At 42.2% G+C, this 14,549-nt stretch overlaps 8 non-coding genes across 8 annotated transcripts; all 8 read left to right on the top strand.

Annotated features, from left to right (window-relative positions):
* Positions 1 to 7,373: 7,373 nt before the first annotated feature.
* On the top strand, positions 7,374 to 7,446 carry trnar-acg. Its single transcript has one exon. It is a non-coding gene; the product is annotated as a tRNA-Arg (tRNA).
* Positions 7,447 to 8,139: 693 nt separating this feature from the next.
* trnar-acg lies at positions 8,140 to 8,212 on the top strand. Its single transcript has one exon. It is a non-coding gene; the product is annotated as a tRNA-Arg (tRNA).
* Positions 8,213 to 10,435: 2,223 nt separating this feature from the next.
* Positions 10,436 to 10,508, top strand: trnar-acg. The gene has a single exon. It is a non-coding gene; the product is annotated as a tRNA-Arg (tRNA).
* Positions 10,509 to 11,205: 697 nt separating this feature from the next.
* trnar-acg lies at positions 11,206 to 11,278 on the top strand. Its single transcript has one exon. It is a non-coding gene; the product is annotated as a tRNA-Arg (tRNA).
* A 675-nt stretch (positions 11,279 to 11,953) lies between these two features.
* Positions 11,954 to 12,026, top strand: trnar-acg. The gene has a single exon. It is a non-coding gene; the product is annotated as a tRNA-Arg (tRNA).
* A 698-nt stretch (positions 12,027 to 12,724) lies between these two features.
* On the top strand, positions 12,725 to 12,797 carry trnar-acg. Its single transcript has one exon. It is a non-coding gene; the product is annotated as a tRNA-Arg (tRNA).
* Positions 12,798 to 13,488: 691 nt separating this feature from the next.
* On the top strand, positions 13,489 to 13,561 carry trnar-acg. The gene has a single exon. It is a non-coding gene; the product is annotated as a tRNA-Arg (tRNA).
* A 693-nt stretch (positions 13,562 to 14,254) lies between these two features.
* On the top strand, positions 14,255 to 14,327 carry trnar-acg. Its single transcript has one exon. It is a non-coding gene; the product is annotated as a tRNA-Arg (tRNA).
* Positions 14,328 to 14,549: the final 222 nt, after the last annotated feature.

Here is a 14,549-nt window from a genome sequence, read left to right on the forward strand (position 1 = left end):
CTAGTAGTTCTGATCTTCTGATTGGTCCTGATGAGTTGGGCGAGGTCCCCTCCAGGCTAGTGTCACTGTTGCATTGGCTCTGAGTAGAGTTCTCTGTCTTCAAATGTTCAGCCTAAAAGAGGGGATTTTGTGTGTGTGTGTGTGTGTGTGTTAACAGTGATGATGTGTGTGTGTGTGTGTGTGTTAACAGTGATGAGTGTGTGTGTGTGTGTGTGTGTGTGTGTGTGTGTGTGTTCTCAAGGGAAGACTCGAGGGGAGCAACCAGTGATTGTGGCCTGTGGCGTGGGTGTTGTCCTTGACAAGATATGGTTCTCTGTCCATTGTTCTTGCATAGGAACAGCATTGATTGAAAACAAACGCCCAACACAAAATGGGTCATGCACAAGATTTTAGTCAGACCAATCTATAACAAATATATTTACTACGACAAATCCCCCTCTTCACGTCTCCCCAGAGACGTGACCAAGTAACAGTAAAGAAGGAAAACTTGAGACGTGACACAAGCTAACAGTGTAATTGGCAAAATAGGGAAAACTTTATCAGAAGATAAAGTTTTGATTCCCCCTCTTCACGTCTCACAAGAGACGTGACACAAGCTAACAGTGCAATTGGCAAAATAGGGAAAACTTTATCAGAAGATAAAGTTTTGATTCCCCCTCTTCACGTCTCACAAGAGACGTGACAAAAAGCTTAAATGCTATTCATCATCCAGATATCCTTGGTCAGCATCGTCAATAGCAAGCAAAGGAAACATCTGACCGTTATCTGCAGGATTTGGATCAATAGCGGTGGTTATAATCCTGGTTGTCAGCGTCCGTATGCATGGAATGCAACAGCATCCACAAAGCACTAGAATTGCAGCAAAAACAGAGATGGATACAAGTATGGAAGAAACAAGCGTTTTATATTTACCAAACGCATCCATCCAAGAGTCCCACATTGAAGTATCCACCCCTGAGTGGCTCTTCATCTTGCCATTAAGAGTTCGTAACCCTTCCAGAGCAATTGTCAAACTTCCATCTGCAGCAGTATTATTAGGAATAAAAGTACAACATTGTTCCCCGAACATAGCACACACACCCCCTCTTTCAGCAAGTAACATATCAACAGCAATTCTATTCTGAAAAGCCATTAATGAAGTTGCAGCTAGTTGTCCATGAACAGCCTCAAAACCTTGTTGAGTCCAGTTTTCTAATTTCTGGACATTAATGTATGTAGTTAATTCTATCGACGTCTTTATTAATGGTACAACAGTCAGCACCCAAAAGACACCATTCCACTGTACTCCATGTACCCATGTTCAAGGACAGTTTCACAGACAACAAAGAGAGAGTGTTCTTATCAGCCTGTTATGTGAAACAATCCATATCAGTACAGTGCTCCTCATTAATGCATTCCTTCCAAGCTATTCATCACATACAGATCCAATTAAAAATAAAACCCAACAATTTTATGGTGTCACTCTAAACAGAGTATAATCACCCTTAAGAATAACAGGATATGGAAATTAAATCACAACATTTAATGTTAATAAAAAATAATAATTTTAACCCTCTATTCCTCCCCTACACCTAACATGTACTGAGTTGGCTACCAGCCACCCAGGAATCCTTTACCTTCACATCAGGAAGAATAAACAATCACAGTGGTTAGTAAAAACATAAGGTAATAAATGAGCAAGAACTGAAAATAAATGCGTGTATGTATTTTACTAGGCAAAACATGGATCATCCAGCTTGGTCTCAGAGTCAGTAGCAGAGTCACCTGCATCATCCTGGGCCGGTAACAACAGCATCATACCTGACGCCTGCACCACTCCTACCACTGACCTCCTGAGACAGGGGACGATGCAAGCAGCACAACACATTAACAGCAAAAACACAATTACTAGGGTCAGAAATCCAGTAACCACCATAGAAGAGTACTCACCAAATCAATCACTCAGCCAGGAAATAAGGCAACATCCACAAAGAACAAGTATACCCATAAAGGCCATAACTTCACCCAGAATAGTCACAACAATAGTTTTCCATTTACCAAATATGTTATCAAACCAACCGTTTATGGAGCTATCAATACCAGAGTTCTCAACCAGTTCGTTCGCCAGCGTGGTGATGGTCACTCAAGCGCTTTGGTCACGGGGCCGTCCGGTGCTATATTGTTGGAGATGAAAGTACAGCACATATATCCAAACAGAACACAAACCCCGTCCCGCTCAGCCAAAAGCATATCTAAAGCTATTCTATTCTGCCATGTCATTAAGCTAGTTGCCGCTGTCTGCTCAGCTAATCCCTTTATTGCATCACGAGTGTGGTTTATAAATATTTTGCTGGTTATATTAAGTATAATTTATCCAATCTACATTTTTATTAATTGTTGACCACCAGAAAATACTTGATTCAAACCCAGCTGCGATCTGATTGTGGATCCCATCAATATATATCCTTTCATCAAAGGATCCCGGGAGGAGGTCCTACTTTCTATGTGACAACTCACCAGTCTCTGACACGTTTGATTGTTTGCGTATGTAGGTGAGTTCACAATCAGTTATCACCACACAACCATCAGATGTCAGCACGGGCCTGGTTTTGGCTCCTATAATCCTCTGGCTGCAACGAAGAGGAGAGATTAGTCATGGTCTCTTTAGGTGTGACATTCTCTGTGTGGGAGCAGGAGCTAAGATGCCCTACCCTGTATCCTATCCTTACTAGTCCTAGAAAAACAATAATAAGAATCCCCTGAGACTTCAAACGGAGGCAACCCAGGTCGGGATGACTTTGTTATCGGGGGAAACAGATAGTGCAAGTTACCATAAGACTCTTTCACCACATTCCCAGGTGGCTTGCATGGAGGATAAACCTGACAGAGAGTTAAAGCCTGTCAAGGGGAACGGAGTAGTTGTTAACCCTGGTTTGGCTGTCCCACAGGCAAAACAGTCCTCTTTAGACATAGTTTTTTCCGTATACTGAATCCATTCCAACCACAGGTTAAGATTTCTATACCCCGTTTCCACCTGTACTACTTCCTCCAGGTCTATAGTTTTGCACTATCTTTACCACAGCCCCGGTCTCACTACCTCCCTCAGAGAGGTTTACTCTAGAATTTCCCCTTTTCCTACGTCTAGCTGTCTCCTATGCCTTTTCAACTTGTGTTAGGTTAACTACCACTTCTGGCTGAAACAGGAGGGTCCGTGTGTGTTAGGAATATGGCCCCCACAATCAGACAGCTACCTACCGTCGGGAGACCTGTGAATCCCCACCCTTGCCCTGAGAACATGTCAGATGCCAGAGGCCAACCCATTGCTTTACCTTCTATCGAACTCACACAGGGATGATCAGACAGGGTAAGGGAATCTTCGTTAAGGAGCCAACCCCCGAGCCCTAGTGGTAATCGGATCTTTCTCCTAACTCTGTGTTTGTTCGTCAGGTGTAGCTGGTTTTGCCTTTTTACAGTGTGTGACATGCACCCAGATGGATCTCTCAGCTATTCTGCTGGCAAAGGCAGTACTTGGTAGGGCCCTTCCCGCCAGGCCTGATTCAGTCTCCTGGTTAGATAGAGTGGGTCACCTTCTCCTTTAGTTCACCTGTGGGGCACAAAACCTCTGACATACAGGTGTGGTTAATAAACTATCATACATGTTTTTTTGTTTTTTTTAAGTATTTTGTCCTCTCCTTCGTATATATTTAATATTTAATCCAACCATCCCCCCTTTTTGACACATTATTTGGCCATGTGTCAATATTACCACCTACCTATTTTACCCTCAACTTAGTAAAATAAACTATCTTAAAGTCCTCCTCTCATGCCTTTAGAATTTACTAGTGTGGATGATTAAAATAACACCAGAATGTTAAAACAGAGTTCAGAGGCCATTGAAATCATTTAACGAACTGTTTAATCCCATAGTATACTAAACATTACCATTATTCTAAATATTTCATAAATGTTAGTTATCCCAAGTATTCATTAAGTCCTCATGACATTCATTCTCATAAGAAATCATATATACCCCAAACTCAGCCAAAACCTAAAAAACTCCATAAAATTCACTGTGTGCTCCTCTAAGACCTATAACCCTTGACCTGCTGAAAACCCTCCAAAATTGAAACAACAAGACTTTATTAACATCATACTAGGTGTGTTGTTTTCTATTTGAAAACCCCAATTAAAGCCACGTCCTCTGTGTTCATGGCCTGTCTGCTAAATGGCATATTATTATTATTACTGTATACATCTAAGGTTGCTGGGGCCCCTTTCATTCCCCGCCAATAGATTAGGGAAGGCTATCAGTGGGTACTGGCCCCCTCTTACTCTCTCTCTCTCTCTCACTGCTTATTTCTCCTTTACACACCTTATGTATCTGTTTAAGCATGGATTCGAGTTTTTATCTGCGTCCAGACGTCCCTCAAAACCATACCTCTCCCTCCACCTGGTTATATAATGGAGATTTGAAGCTATCCCTGGATTCCATTTTAATTACATCAAGCATTTCTCGTCCCCAGTAAATTCTGGGACCTCTTGTGAGGATTTGCCCCCCCCCATGGTTGGTACTGTTAAAAATCCCTTAGCCACCTCTTCTATATTACAAGTCAATTTAACAAGTAATTCAAAATAGCTTCACACAACAACACCTCATAAGGAGTGCCCAGCAGGAGTCCAATTCCTATCAGAAAACATACATACAAACATTCAGACACTCCCAATCTCTCCCAGGGGGAAAAAGTTATTCTTCACCCTGAGTGAGATTGTTGCTCCCATAAGGGTTTCTTCATTGTGTTGTCAGGATTGGTTCTCGCTGCTCAAATCAGCTCTTACTTCAGACAATAGTCTGGAAGGAGTGGGGGCTGGAGTGCAATGGTGCCAGGGTGCTCCTGATTTACCTCTGACCTGGACTGAGTGTGAAGTAACCTCCTTCACTTCGTACGGTCCAGTCCACCTGGGTTCCAGCCACTTTCTTTTGTGGACTTTCACCCTCACCCAGTCTCCCACTTTTACCTTCAGTGGTGGCGTGTTTCCCGACAGCTCCCCCTCTTGGGCCTTCCGCACCTGAGAAGAGAGTGCTGCAGAAAATTCCATCAATTTCTTCACATAATCAGTCATTTCTATCTGTTGTACATCAAGGGCGGGCATATGACCTCCCTCCCTTGGTGGACTCTGGCATTACTCTCCCTGTCATTCGTTGTTCTAAGTATTCATTAAATTTGGGTATGGTTGGGTTTGGCCCTGCCATTTTGCTTTACTATCTTTATACACTTATCCCGTCACTGGCCGAAACCAGCAATGTATTCTTGGCGCTGACTCAGACTTATCTCTGATGTCCCACCCTCGTACACAAAGAATTTTCAATAATTTATTATTAGGAATTATTTTGCAAAAGGTATTATTGTTTTTCAGTTATTCAAGTTATTATATATTTTCCCAAAAGGTATCAGAATCGCCCTTTTGGAACAATATATTAACAAACTCGAGCGCTCCTAAAATAATTATCAATTTAATTTTGGAATTTAAGGAAATACCAACACCACAAGAGGGAAAAAGTACAAGTCAGCTTTCAGCGCAGCGGCTGCATAACAGGCCAAATAGGACTCGGTGGTCCTCTTAAAAGTTATCAACTAGTTAGTCTCATGAAACGGCCAATCTTACACAACATTCAGGTTAACATTTCAACATTTACATTTTGCATTACATATCAGCATCAACACATTAATTCAGTTTGAGTTCTTCACAGTACATCTAGTTGAGTGCCAAGTCAACCATTGCCCGACTATCTGAACTTGTATTTTTATTTTATTTTATTGATTCTCCACAACTAAGACTCCCAATCGTTTTAACCATTCAACTGGTGTCTAGTCGGGAGAACCTTTTCTGGACTTGGATTCTCACGGAATTAACTCAACCCGACTATCTGAATCTTTTTATCAAGTCACCAGATCCTTCTCTTGTGGATCAAATAAAAGGGTCCTTCTCTTGTGAACCAAAACCTCTGTAACTAGACTCCTCACCTAGAGAGTCACAATTCAACAGTAAAAATAAAAGGGTCCTTCTCTTGTGAACCACAACCTCTGTAACTAGACTCCTCACCTAGAGAGTCACAATTCAACAGTAAAAATAAAAGGGTCCTTCTCTTGTGAACCACAACCTCTGTAACTAGACTCCTCACCTAGAGAGTCACAATTCAACAGTAAAAATAAAAGTCGGTCCTTCTCTTGTGAACCACTGTAACTAGACTCCTCTCTAGAGAGTCACATTTCAACAGTAAAAACCTTAAGATTTCAGTTATTTTTACATATGTGCCTTTTGAGTCATAATAGATATGTTATAAATTTAACAGTAATCCATACTCACGCTCAGTACTACTGATCTTAATTTTGGTTTATCCTATAATACAATATGCAGATTTTGTTTTAACAGGTTCTGCTTACCTTTGTATTGTCGGCCGTTTAGATCAGTTTCCTGAGGCGAGCTGGATTCCCGGCTGCTCCTGCGGACCGGTCAACCGTCCTTTCTGATCCGTCTCTTACTTGTCTCCTTTCTCTATCAACTTTCTATGGACCGAATTCAGAGTTAGAAAACCATCCTCTGCTACCAATTTTGTTGATAATCACAAGTTTACTGGAGAACTGAGACCAAGTAGAGACTTTGGACAGGGTGGATATGGTATAATAAAGGCAGTTTATTCAGAGGTAAAGATATCTGGAATCGCGTGCACGGACTCGTTCGTCAAACTCGTAGGGAGCTATCTGAAGAGAGCCCCGAAACATTGTGTGCAGACATTTTATGCAATAAATGATGTAGGTTGAATCTAGTAGTTCTGATCTTCTGATTGGTCCTGATGAGTTGGGCGAGGTCCCCTCCAGGCTAGTGTCACTGTTGCATTGGCTCTGAGTAGAGTTCTCTGTCTTCAAATGTTCAGCCTAAAAGAGGGGATTTTGTGTGTGTGTGTGTGTGTGTGTGTGTGTGTTAACAGTGATGATGTGTGTGTGTGTGTGTGTGTGTGTGTGTGTTAACAGTGATGAGTGTGTGTGTGTGTGTGTGTGTGTGTGTGTGTGTGTGTGTGTGTGTGTGTGTGTGTGTGTGTTCTCAAGGGAAGACTCGAGGGGAGCAACCAGTGATTGTGGCCTGTGGCGTGGGTGTTGTCCTTGACAAGATATGGTTCTCTGTCCATTGTTCTTGCATAGGAACAGCATTGATTGAAAACAAACGCCCAACACAAAATGGGTCATGCACAAGATTTTAGTCAGACCAATCTATAACAAATATATTTACTACGACACGACCAATAACCATAATAACCAATCATATTGCCGTGCGCGTCCAAATATCCAAAATTAACCAATGTGAGTGGAGTTATGGTTATCAAAAAAATAAGTGTAGGGCTTGTGGCGCAATGGATAATGCGTCTGACTACGGATCAGAAGATTCTAGGTTCGACTCCTGGCAAGCTCGTGTGTTTTGTCTGAGTGAGATTTGCAAATGAGCGATAGCTTGTGAATTTGTGCTGATTGTCTTTGCCTATATGCACCATTAATTTATAGCTCATATATACACCAGCAACGGTGAAGCGGAATCAAGGGGGGATTCGATTATGCTGAGCAGCGGGGTTATCAGTCTATGACCCGTGACATGAATGGGCAAAAGAGGTTAGGGAGGAGCGCACTTCTCAAAACGAACAGTAGTCTAATCTGCGCCGCTCGGTCATGTTGTCAATAAGCCAGCATGGTGCGTCGTCCAGAAACGTTCAACATAAAATAAAATTTTCGAATTTTCAAACTAGTTTTCATTGGGAAGGCAGATAAAGCGTTTATTTAAAATAAAATAAACAATTACTTTTGCATGTGGAAACACTGAATCCTACTCATTACTCGACATACTTAATTACGTCACTTTTTGTTTTGAGCCGACTTCGCCGTGGGCTTTGAACGGGCTCACTCCCGAATCCAAAAAATAATGTAATCAACTTTCACCCGGTGCAAAACATCCCTAACCGGGTGCCTGGCCCAGATTAATCGAATCCCCTCAATGTCCGCAAATTTGATGCGACCAATAACCATGATAACCAATCATATATTGCTGTGTGCGTCCAAATATCCAAAATTTACCAATGAGGGTGGAGTTATGGTTGTCTAACAAATAGGTGGAGGGCTTGTGGCGCAATGGATAACGCGTCTGACTACGGATCAGAAGATTCTAGGTTCGACTCCTGGCAAGCTCGTGTGTTTTGTCTGAGTGAGATTTGGAAATGAGCGATAGCTTGTGAATTTGTGCTGAGTGTCTTTGCCTATATGCACCATTAATTTATAGCTCATATATACACCAGCAACGGTGAAGCGGAATCAACGGGCGGATTCGATTATGCTGAGCCGCGGTGTTATCAGTCTATGACCCATGACGTGAACGGGCAAAAGAGGTGAGGGAGGAGCGCACTTCTCAAATCGAACAGTAGTCTAATCTGCGCCGCTCGGTCTTGTTGTCAATAAGCCAGCATGGTGCGTCGTCCAGAAACGTTCAACATAAAATAAAATGTTATAATTTTCAAACTAGTTTTCATTGGGAAGGCAGATAAAGCGTTTATATAAAATAAAATAAACAATTACTTTTGCATGTGGAAACACTGAATCCTACTCATTACTCGACATACTTAATTTCGTCACTTTTGTTTTGAGCCGACTTCGCCGTGGGCTTTGATCGGGGCTCACGCCCGAATCCAAAAAATAATGTAATCAACTTTCACCCGGTGCAAAACACCCCTAACCGGGTGCCTGGCCCAGATTAATCGAATCCCCTCAATGTCCGCAAATTTGATGCGACCAATAACCATAATAACCAATCATATTGCCGTGCGCGTCCAAATATCCAAAATTAACCAATGAGAGTGGAGTTATGGTTATCAAAAAAATAAGTGTAGGGCTTGTGGCGCAATGGATAAAGCGTCTGACTATGGATCAGAAGATTCTAGGTTTGACTCCTGGCAAGCTCGTGTGTTTTGTCTGAGTGAGATTTGCAAATGAGCGATAGCTTGTGAATTTGTGCTGATTGTCTTTGCCTATATGCACCATTAATTTATAGCTCATATATACACCAGCAACGGTGAAGCGGAATCAAGGGGGATTCGATTATGCTGAGCCGCGGGGGTTATCAGTCTATGACCCGTGACATGAATGGGCAAAAGAGGTTAGGGAGGAGCGCACTTCTCAAAACGAACAGTAGTCTAATCTGCGCCGCTCGGTCATGTTGTCAATAAGCCAGCATGGTGCGTCGTCCAGAAACGTTCAACATAAAATAAAATTTTCGAATTTTCAAAATAGTTTTCATTGTGAAGGCAGATAAAGCGTTTATATAAAATAAAATAAACAATTACTTTTGCATGTGGAAACACTGAATCCTACTCATTACTCGACACACTTAATTACGTCACTTTTGTTTTGAGCCGACTTCGCCGTGGGCTTTGAACGGGGCTCACTCCCGAATCCAAAAAATAATGTAATCAACTTTCACCCCGTGCAAAACATCCCTAACCGGGTGCCTGGCCCAGATTAATCGAATCCCCTCAATGTCCGCAAATTTGATGCGACCAATAACCATGATAACCAATCATATATTGCTGTGTGCGTCCAAATATCCAAAATTTACCAATGAGGGTGGAGTTATGGTTGTCTAACAAATAGGTGGAGGGCTTGTGGCGCAATGGATAAAGCGTCTGACTATGGATCAGAAGATTCTAGGTTTGACTCCTGGCAAGCTCGTGTGTTTTGTCTGAGTGAGATTTGCAAATGAGCGATAGCTTGTGAATTTGTGCTGATTGTCTTTGCCTATATGCACCATTAATTTATAGCTCATATATACACCAGCAACGGTGAAGCGTAATCAAGGGGGATTCGATTATGCTGAGCCGCGGGGTTATCAGTCTATGACCCGTGACATGAATGGGCAAAAGAGGTTAGGGAGGAGCGCAATTCTCAAAACGAACAGTAGTCTAATCTGCGCCGCTCGGTCATGTTGTCAATAAGCCAGCATGGTGCGTCGTCCAGAAACGTTCAACATAAAATAAATTTTTCGAATTTTCAAAATAGTTTTCATTGGGAAGGCAGATAAAGCGTTTATATAAAATAAAATAAACAATTACTTTTGCATGTGGAAACACTGAATCCTACTCATTACTCGACATACTTAATTTCGTCACTTTTGTTTTGAGCCGACTTCGCCGTGGGCTTTGATCGGGGCTCACGCCCGAATCCAAAAAATAATGTAATCAACTTTCACCCGGTGCAAAACATCCCTAACCGGGTGCCTGGCCCAGATTAATCGAATCCCCTCAATGTCCGCAAATTTGATGCGACCAATAACCATGATAACCAATCATATATTGCTGTGTGCGTCCAAATATCCAAAATTTACCAATGAGGGTGGAGTTATGGTTGTCTAACAAATAAGTGGAGGGCTTGTGGCGCAATGGATAACGCGTCTGACTACGGATCAGAAGATTCTAGGTTTGACTCCTGGCAAGCTCGTGTGTTTTGTCTGTGTCTGAGTGAGATTTGCAAATGAGCGATAGCTTGTGAATTTGTGCTGATTGTCTTTGCCTATATGCACCATTAATTTATAGCTCATATATACACCAGCAACGGTGAAGCGCAATCAAGGGGGATTCGATTATGCTGAGCCGCGGGGTTATCAGTCTATGACCCGTGACATGAATGGGCAAAAGAGGTTAGGGAGGAGCGCACTTCTCAAAACGAACAGTAGTCTAATCTGCGCAGCTCGGTCATGTTGTCAATAAACCAGCATGGTGCGTCGTCCAGAAACGTTCAACATAAAATAAAATTTTCGAATTTTCAAACTAGTTTTCATTGGGAAGGCAGATAAAGCGTTTATATAAAATAAAATAAACAATTACTTTTGCATGTGGAAACACTGAATCCTACTCATTACTCGACATACTTAATTTCGTCACTTTTGTTTTGAGCCGACTTCGCCGTGGGCTTTGAACAGGGCTCACGCCCGAATCCAAAAAATAATGTAATCAACTTTCACCCTGTGCAAAACATCCCTAACCGGGTGCCTTTCCCAGATTAATCGAATCCCCTCAATGTCCGCAAATTTGATGCAACCAATAACCATGATAACCAATCATATATTGCTGTGTGCGTCCAAATATCCAACATTTACCAATGAGAGTGGAGTTATGGTTGTCTAAAAATAAGTGGAGGGCTTGTGGCGCAATGGATAACGCGTCTGACTACGGATCAGAAGATTCTAGGTTCGACTCCTGGCAAGCTCGTGAGATTTGCAAATGAGCGATAGCTTGTGAATTTGTGCTGATTGTCTTTGCCTATATGCACCATTAATTTATAGCTCATATATACACCAGCAACGGTAAAGCGGAATCAAGGGGGATTCGATTATGCTGAGCCGCGGGGTTATCAGTCTATGACCCGTGACATGAATGGGCAAAAGAGGTTAGGGAGGAGCGCACTTCTCAAAACGAACAGTAGTCTAATCTGCGCAGCTCGGTCATGTTGTCAATAAACCAGCATGGTGCGTCGTCCAGAAACGTTCAACATAAAATAAAATGTTATAATTTTCAAACTAGTTTTCATTGGGAAGGCAGATAAAGCGTTTATATAAAATAAAATAAACAATTACTTTTGCATGTGGAAACACTGAATCCTACTCATTACTCGACATACTTAATTTCGTCACTTTTGTTTTGAGCCGACTTCGCCGTGGGCTTTGATCGGGGCTCACGCCCGAATCCAAAAAATAATGTAATGAACTTTCACCCGGTGCAAAACATCCCTAACCGGGTGCCTGGCCCAGATTAATCGAATCCCCTCAATGTCCGCAAATTTGATGCGACCAATAACCATAATAACCAATCATATTGCCGTGCGCTTCCAAATATCCAAAATTAACCAATGAGAGTGGAGTTATGGTAGTCTATAGAATAAGTGGAGGGCTTGTGGCGCAATGGATAACGTGTCTGACTACGGATCAGAAGATTCTAGGTTCGACTCCTGGCAAGCTCGTGTGTTTTGTCTGTGTCTGAGTGAGATTTGCAAATGAGCGATAGCTTGTGAATTTGTGCTGATTGTCTTTGCCTATATGCACCATTAATTTATAGCTCATATATACACCAGCAACGGTGAAGCGGAATCAAGGGGGATTCGATTATGCTGAGCCGCGGGGTTATCAGTCTATGACCCGTGACATGAATGGGCAAAAGAGGTTAGGGAGGAGCGCACTTCTCAAAACGAACAGTAGTCTAATCTGTGCCGCTCGGTCATGTTGTCAATAAGCCAGCATGGTGCGTCGTCCAGAAACGTTCAACATAAAATAAAATTTTCGAATTTTCAAACTAGTTTTCATTGTGAAGGCAGATAAAGCGTTTATATAAAATAAAATAAACAATTACTTTTGCATGTGGAAACACTGAATCCTACTCATTACTCGACATACTTAATTACGTCACTTTTGTTTTGAGCCGACTTCGTCGTGGGCTTTGAACGGGGCTCACTCCCGAATCCAAAAAATAATGTAATCAACTTTCACCCGGTGCAAAACATCCCTAACCGGGTGCCTGGCCCAGATTAATCGAATCCCCTCAATGTCCGCAAATTTGATGCGACCAATAACCATGATAACCAATCATATATTGCTGTGTGCGTCCAAATATCCAAAATTTACCAATGAGGGTGGAGTTATGGTTGTCTAACATATAGGTGGAGGGCTTGTGGCGCAATGGATAACGCGTCTGACTACGGATCAGAAGATTCTAGGTTCGTCTCCTGGCAAGCTCGTGTGTTTTGTCTGAGTGAGATTTGCAAATGAGCGATAGCTTGTGAATTTGTGCTGATTGTCTTTGCCTATATGCACCATTAATTTATAGCTCATATATACACCAGCAACGGTGAAGCGGAATCAAGGGGGATTCGATTATGCTGAGCCGCGGGGTTATCAGTCTATGACCCGTGACATGAATGGGCAAAAGAGGTTAGGGAGGAGCGCACTTCTCAAAACGAACAGTAGTCTAATCTGCGCCGCTCGGTCATGTTGTCAATAAGCCAGCATGGTGCGTCGTCCAGAAACGTTCAACATAAAATAAAATGTTATAATTTTCAAACTAGTTTTCATTGGGAAGGCAGATAAAGCTTTTATATAAAATAAAATAAACAATTACTTTTGCATGTGGAAACACTGAATCCTACTCATTACTCGACATACTTAATTTCGTCACTTTTGTTTTGAGCCGACTTCGCCGTGGGCTTTGATCGGGAGCTCACGCCCGAATCCAAAAAATAATGTAATCAACTTTCACCCGGTGCAAAACACCCCTCACCGGGTGCCTGGCCCAGATTAATCGAATCCCCTCAATGTCCGTAAATTTGATGCGACCAATAACCATAATAACCAATCATATTGCCGTATGCGTCCAAATATCCAAAATTAACCAATGAGAGTGGAGTTATGGTTATCAAAAAAATAAGTGTAGGGCTTGTGGCGCAATGGATAACGCGTCTGACTACGGATCAGAAGATTCTAGGTTCGACTCCTGGCAAGCTCGTGTGTTTTGTCTGAGTGAGATTTGCAAATGAGCGATAGCTTGTGAATTTGTGCTGATTGTCTTTGCCTATATGCACCATTAATTTATAGCTCATATATACACCAGCAACGGTGAAGCGGAATCAAGGGGGATTCGATTATGCTGAGCCGCGGGGTTATCAGTCTATGACCCGTGACATGAATCGGCAAAAGAGGTTAGGGAGGAGCGCACTTCTCAAAACGAACAGTAGTCTAATCTGCGCCGCTCGGTCATGTTGTCAATAAGCCAGCATGGTGCGTCGTCCAGAAACGTTCAACATAAAATAGAATTTTCGAATTTTCAAACTAGTTTTCATTGGGAAGGCAGATAAAGCGTTTATATAAAATAAAATAAACAATTACTTTTGCATGTGGAAACACTGAATCTTACTCATTACTCGACATACTTAATTACTTCACTTTTGTTTTGAGCCGACTTCGCCGTGGGCTTTGAACAGGGGCTCACTCCCGAATCCAAAAAATAATGTAATCAACTTTCACCCGGTGCAAAACATCTCTAACCGGGTGCCTGGCCCAGATTAATCGAATCCCCTCAATGTCCGCAAATTTGATGCGACCAATAACCATGATAACCAATCATATATTGCTGTGTGCGTCCAAATATCCAAAATTTACCAATGAGGGTGGAGTTATGGTTGTCTAACAAATAGGTGGAGGGCTTGTGGCGCAATGGATAATGCGTCTGACTACGGATCAGAAGACTCTAGGTTCGACTCCTGGCAAGCTCTTGTGTTTTGTCTGAGTGAGATTTGCAAATGAGCGATAGCTTGTGAATTTGTGCTGATTGTCTTTGCCTATATGCACCATTAATTTATAGCTCATATATACACCAGCAACGGTGAAGCGGAATCAAGGGGGATTCGATTATGCTGAGCCGCGGGGTTATCAGTCTATGACCCGTGACATGAATGGGCAAAAGAGGTTAGGGAGGAGCGCACTTCTCAAAACGA

This window comes from Coregonus clupeaformis, unplaced genomic scaffold (assembly GCF_020615455.1).
Source record: "Coregonus clupeaformis isolate EN_2021a unplaced genomic scaffold, ASM2061545v1 scaf0871, whole genome shotgun sequence".
In the NCBI taxonomy this organism is placed as follows: Eukaryota; Metazoa; Chordata; class Actinopteri; order Salmoniformes; family Salmonidae; genus Coregonus; species Coregonus clupeaformis.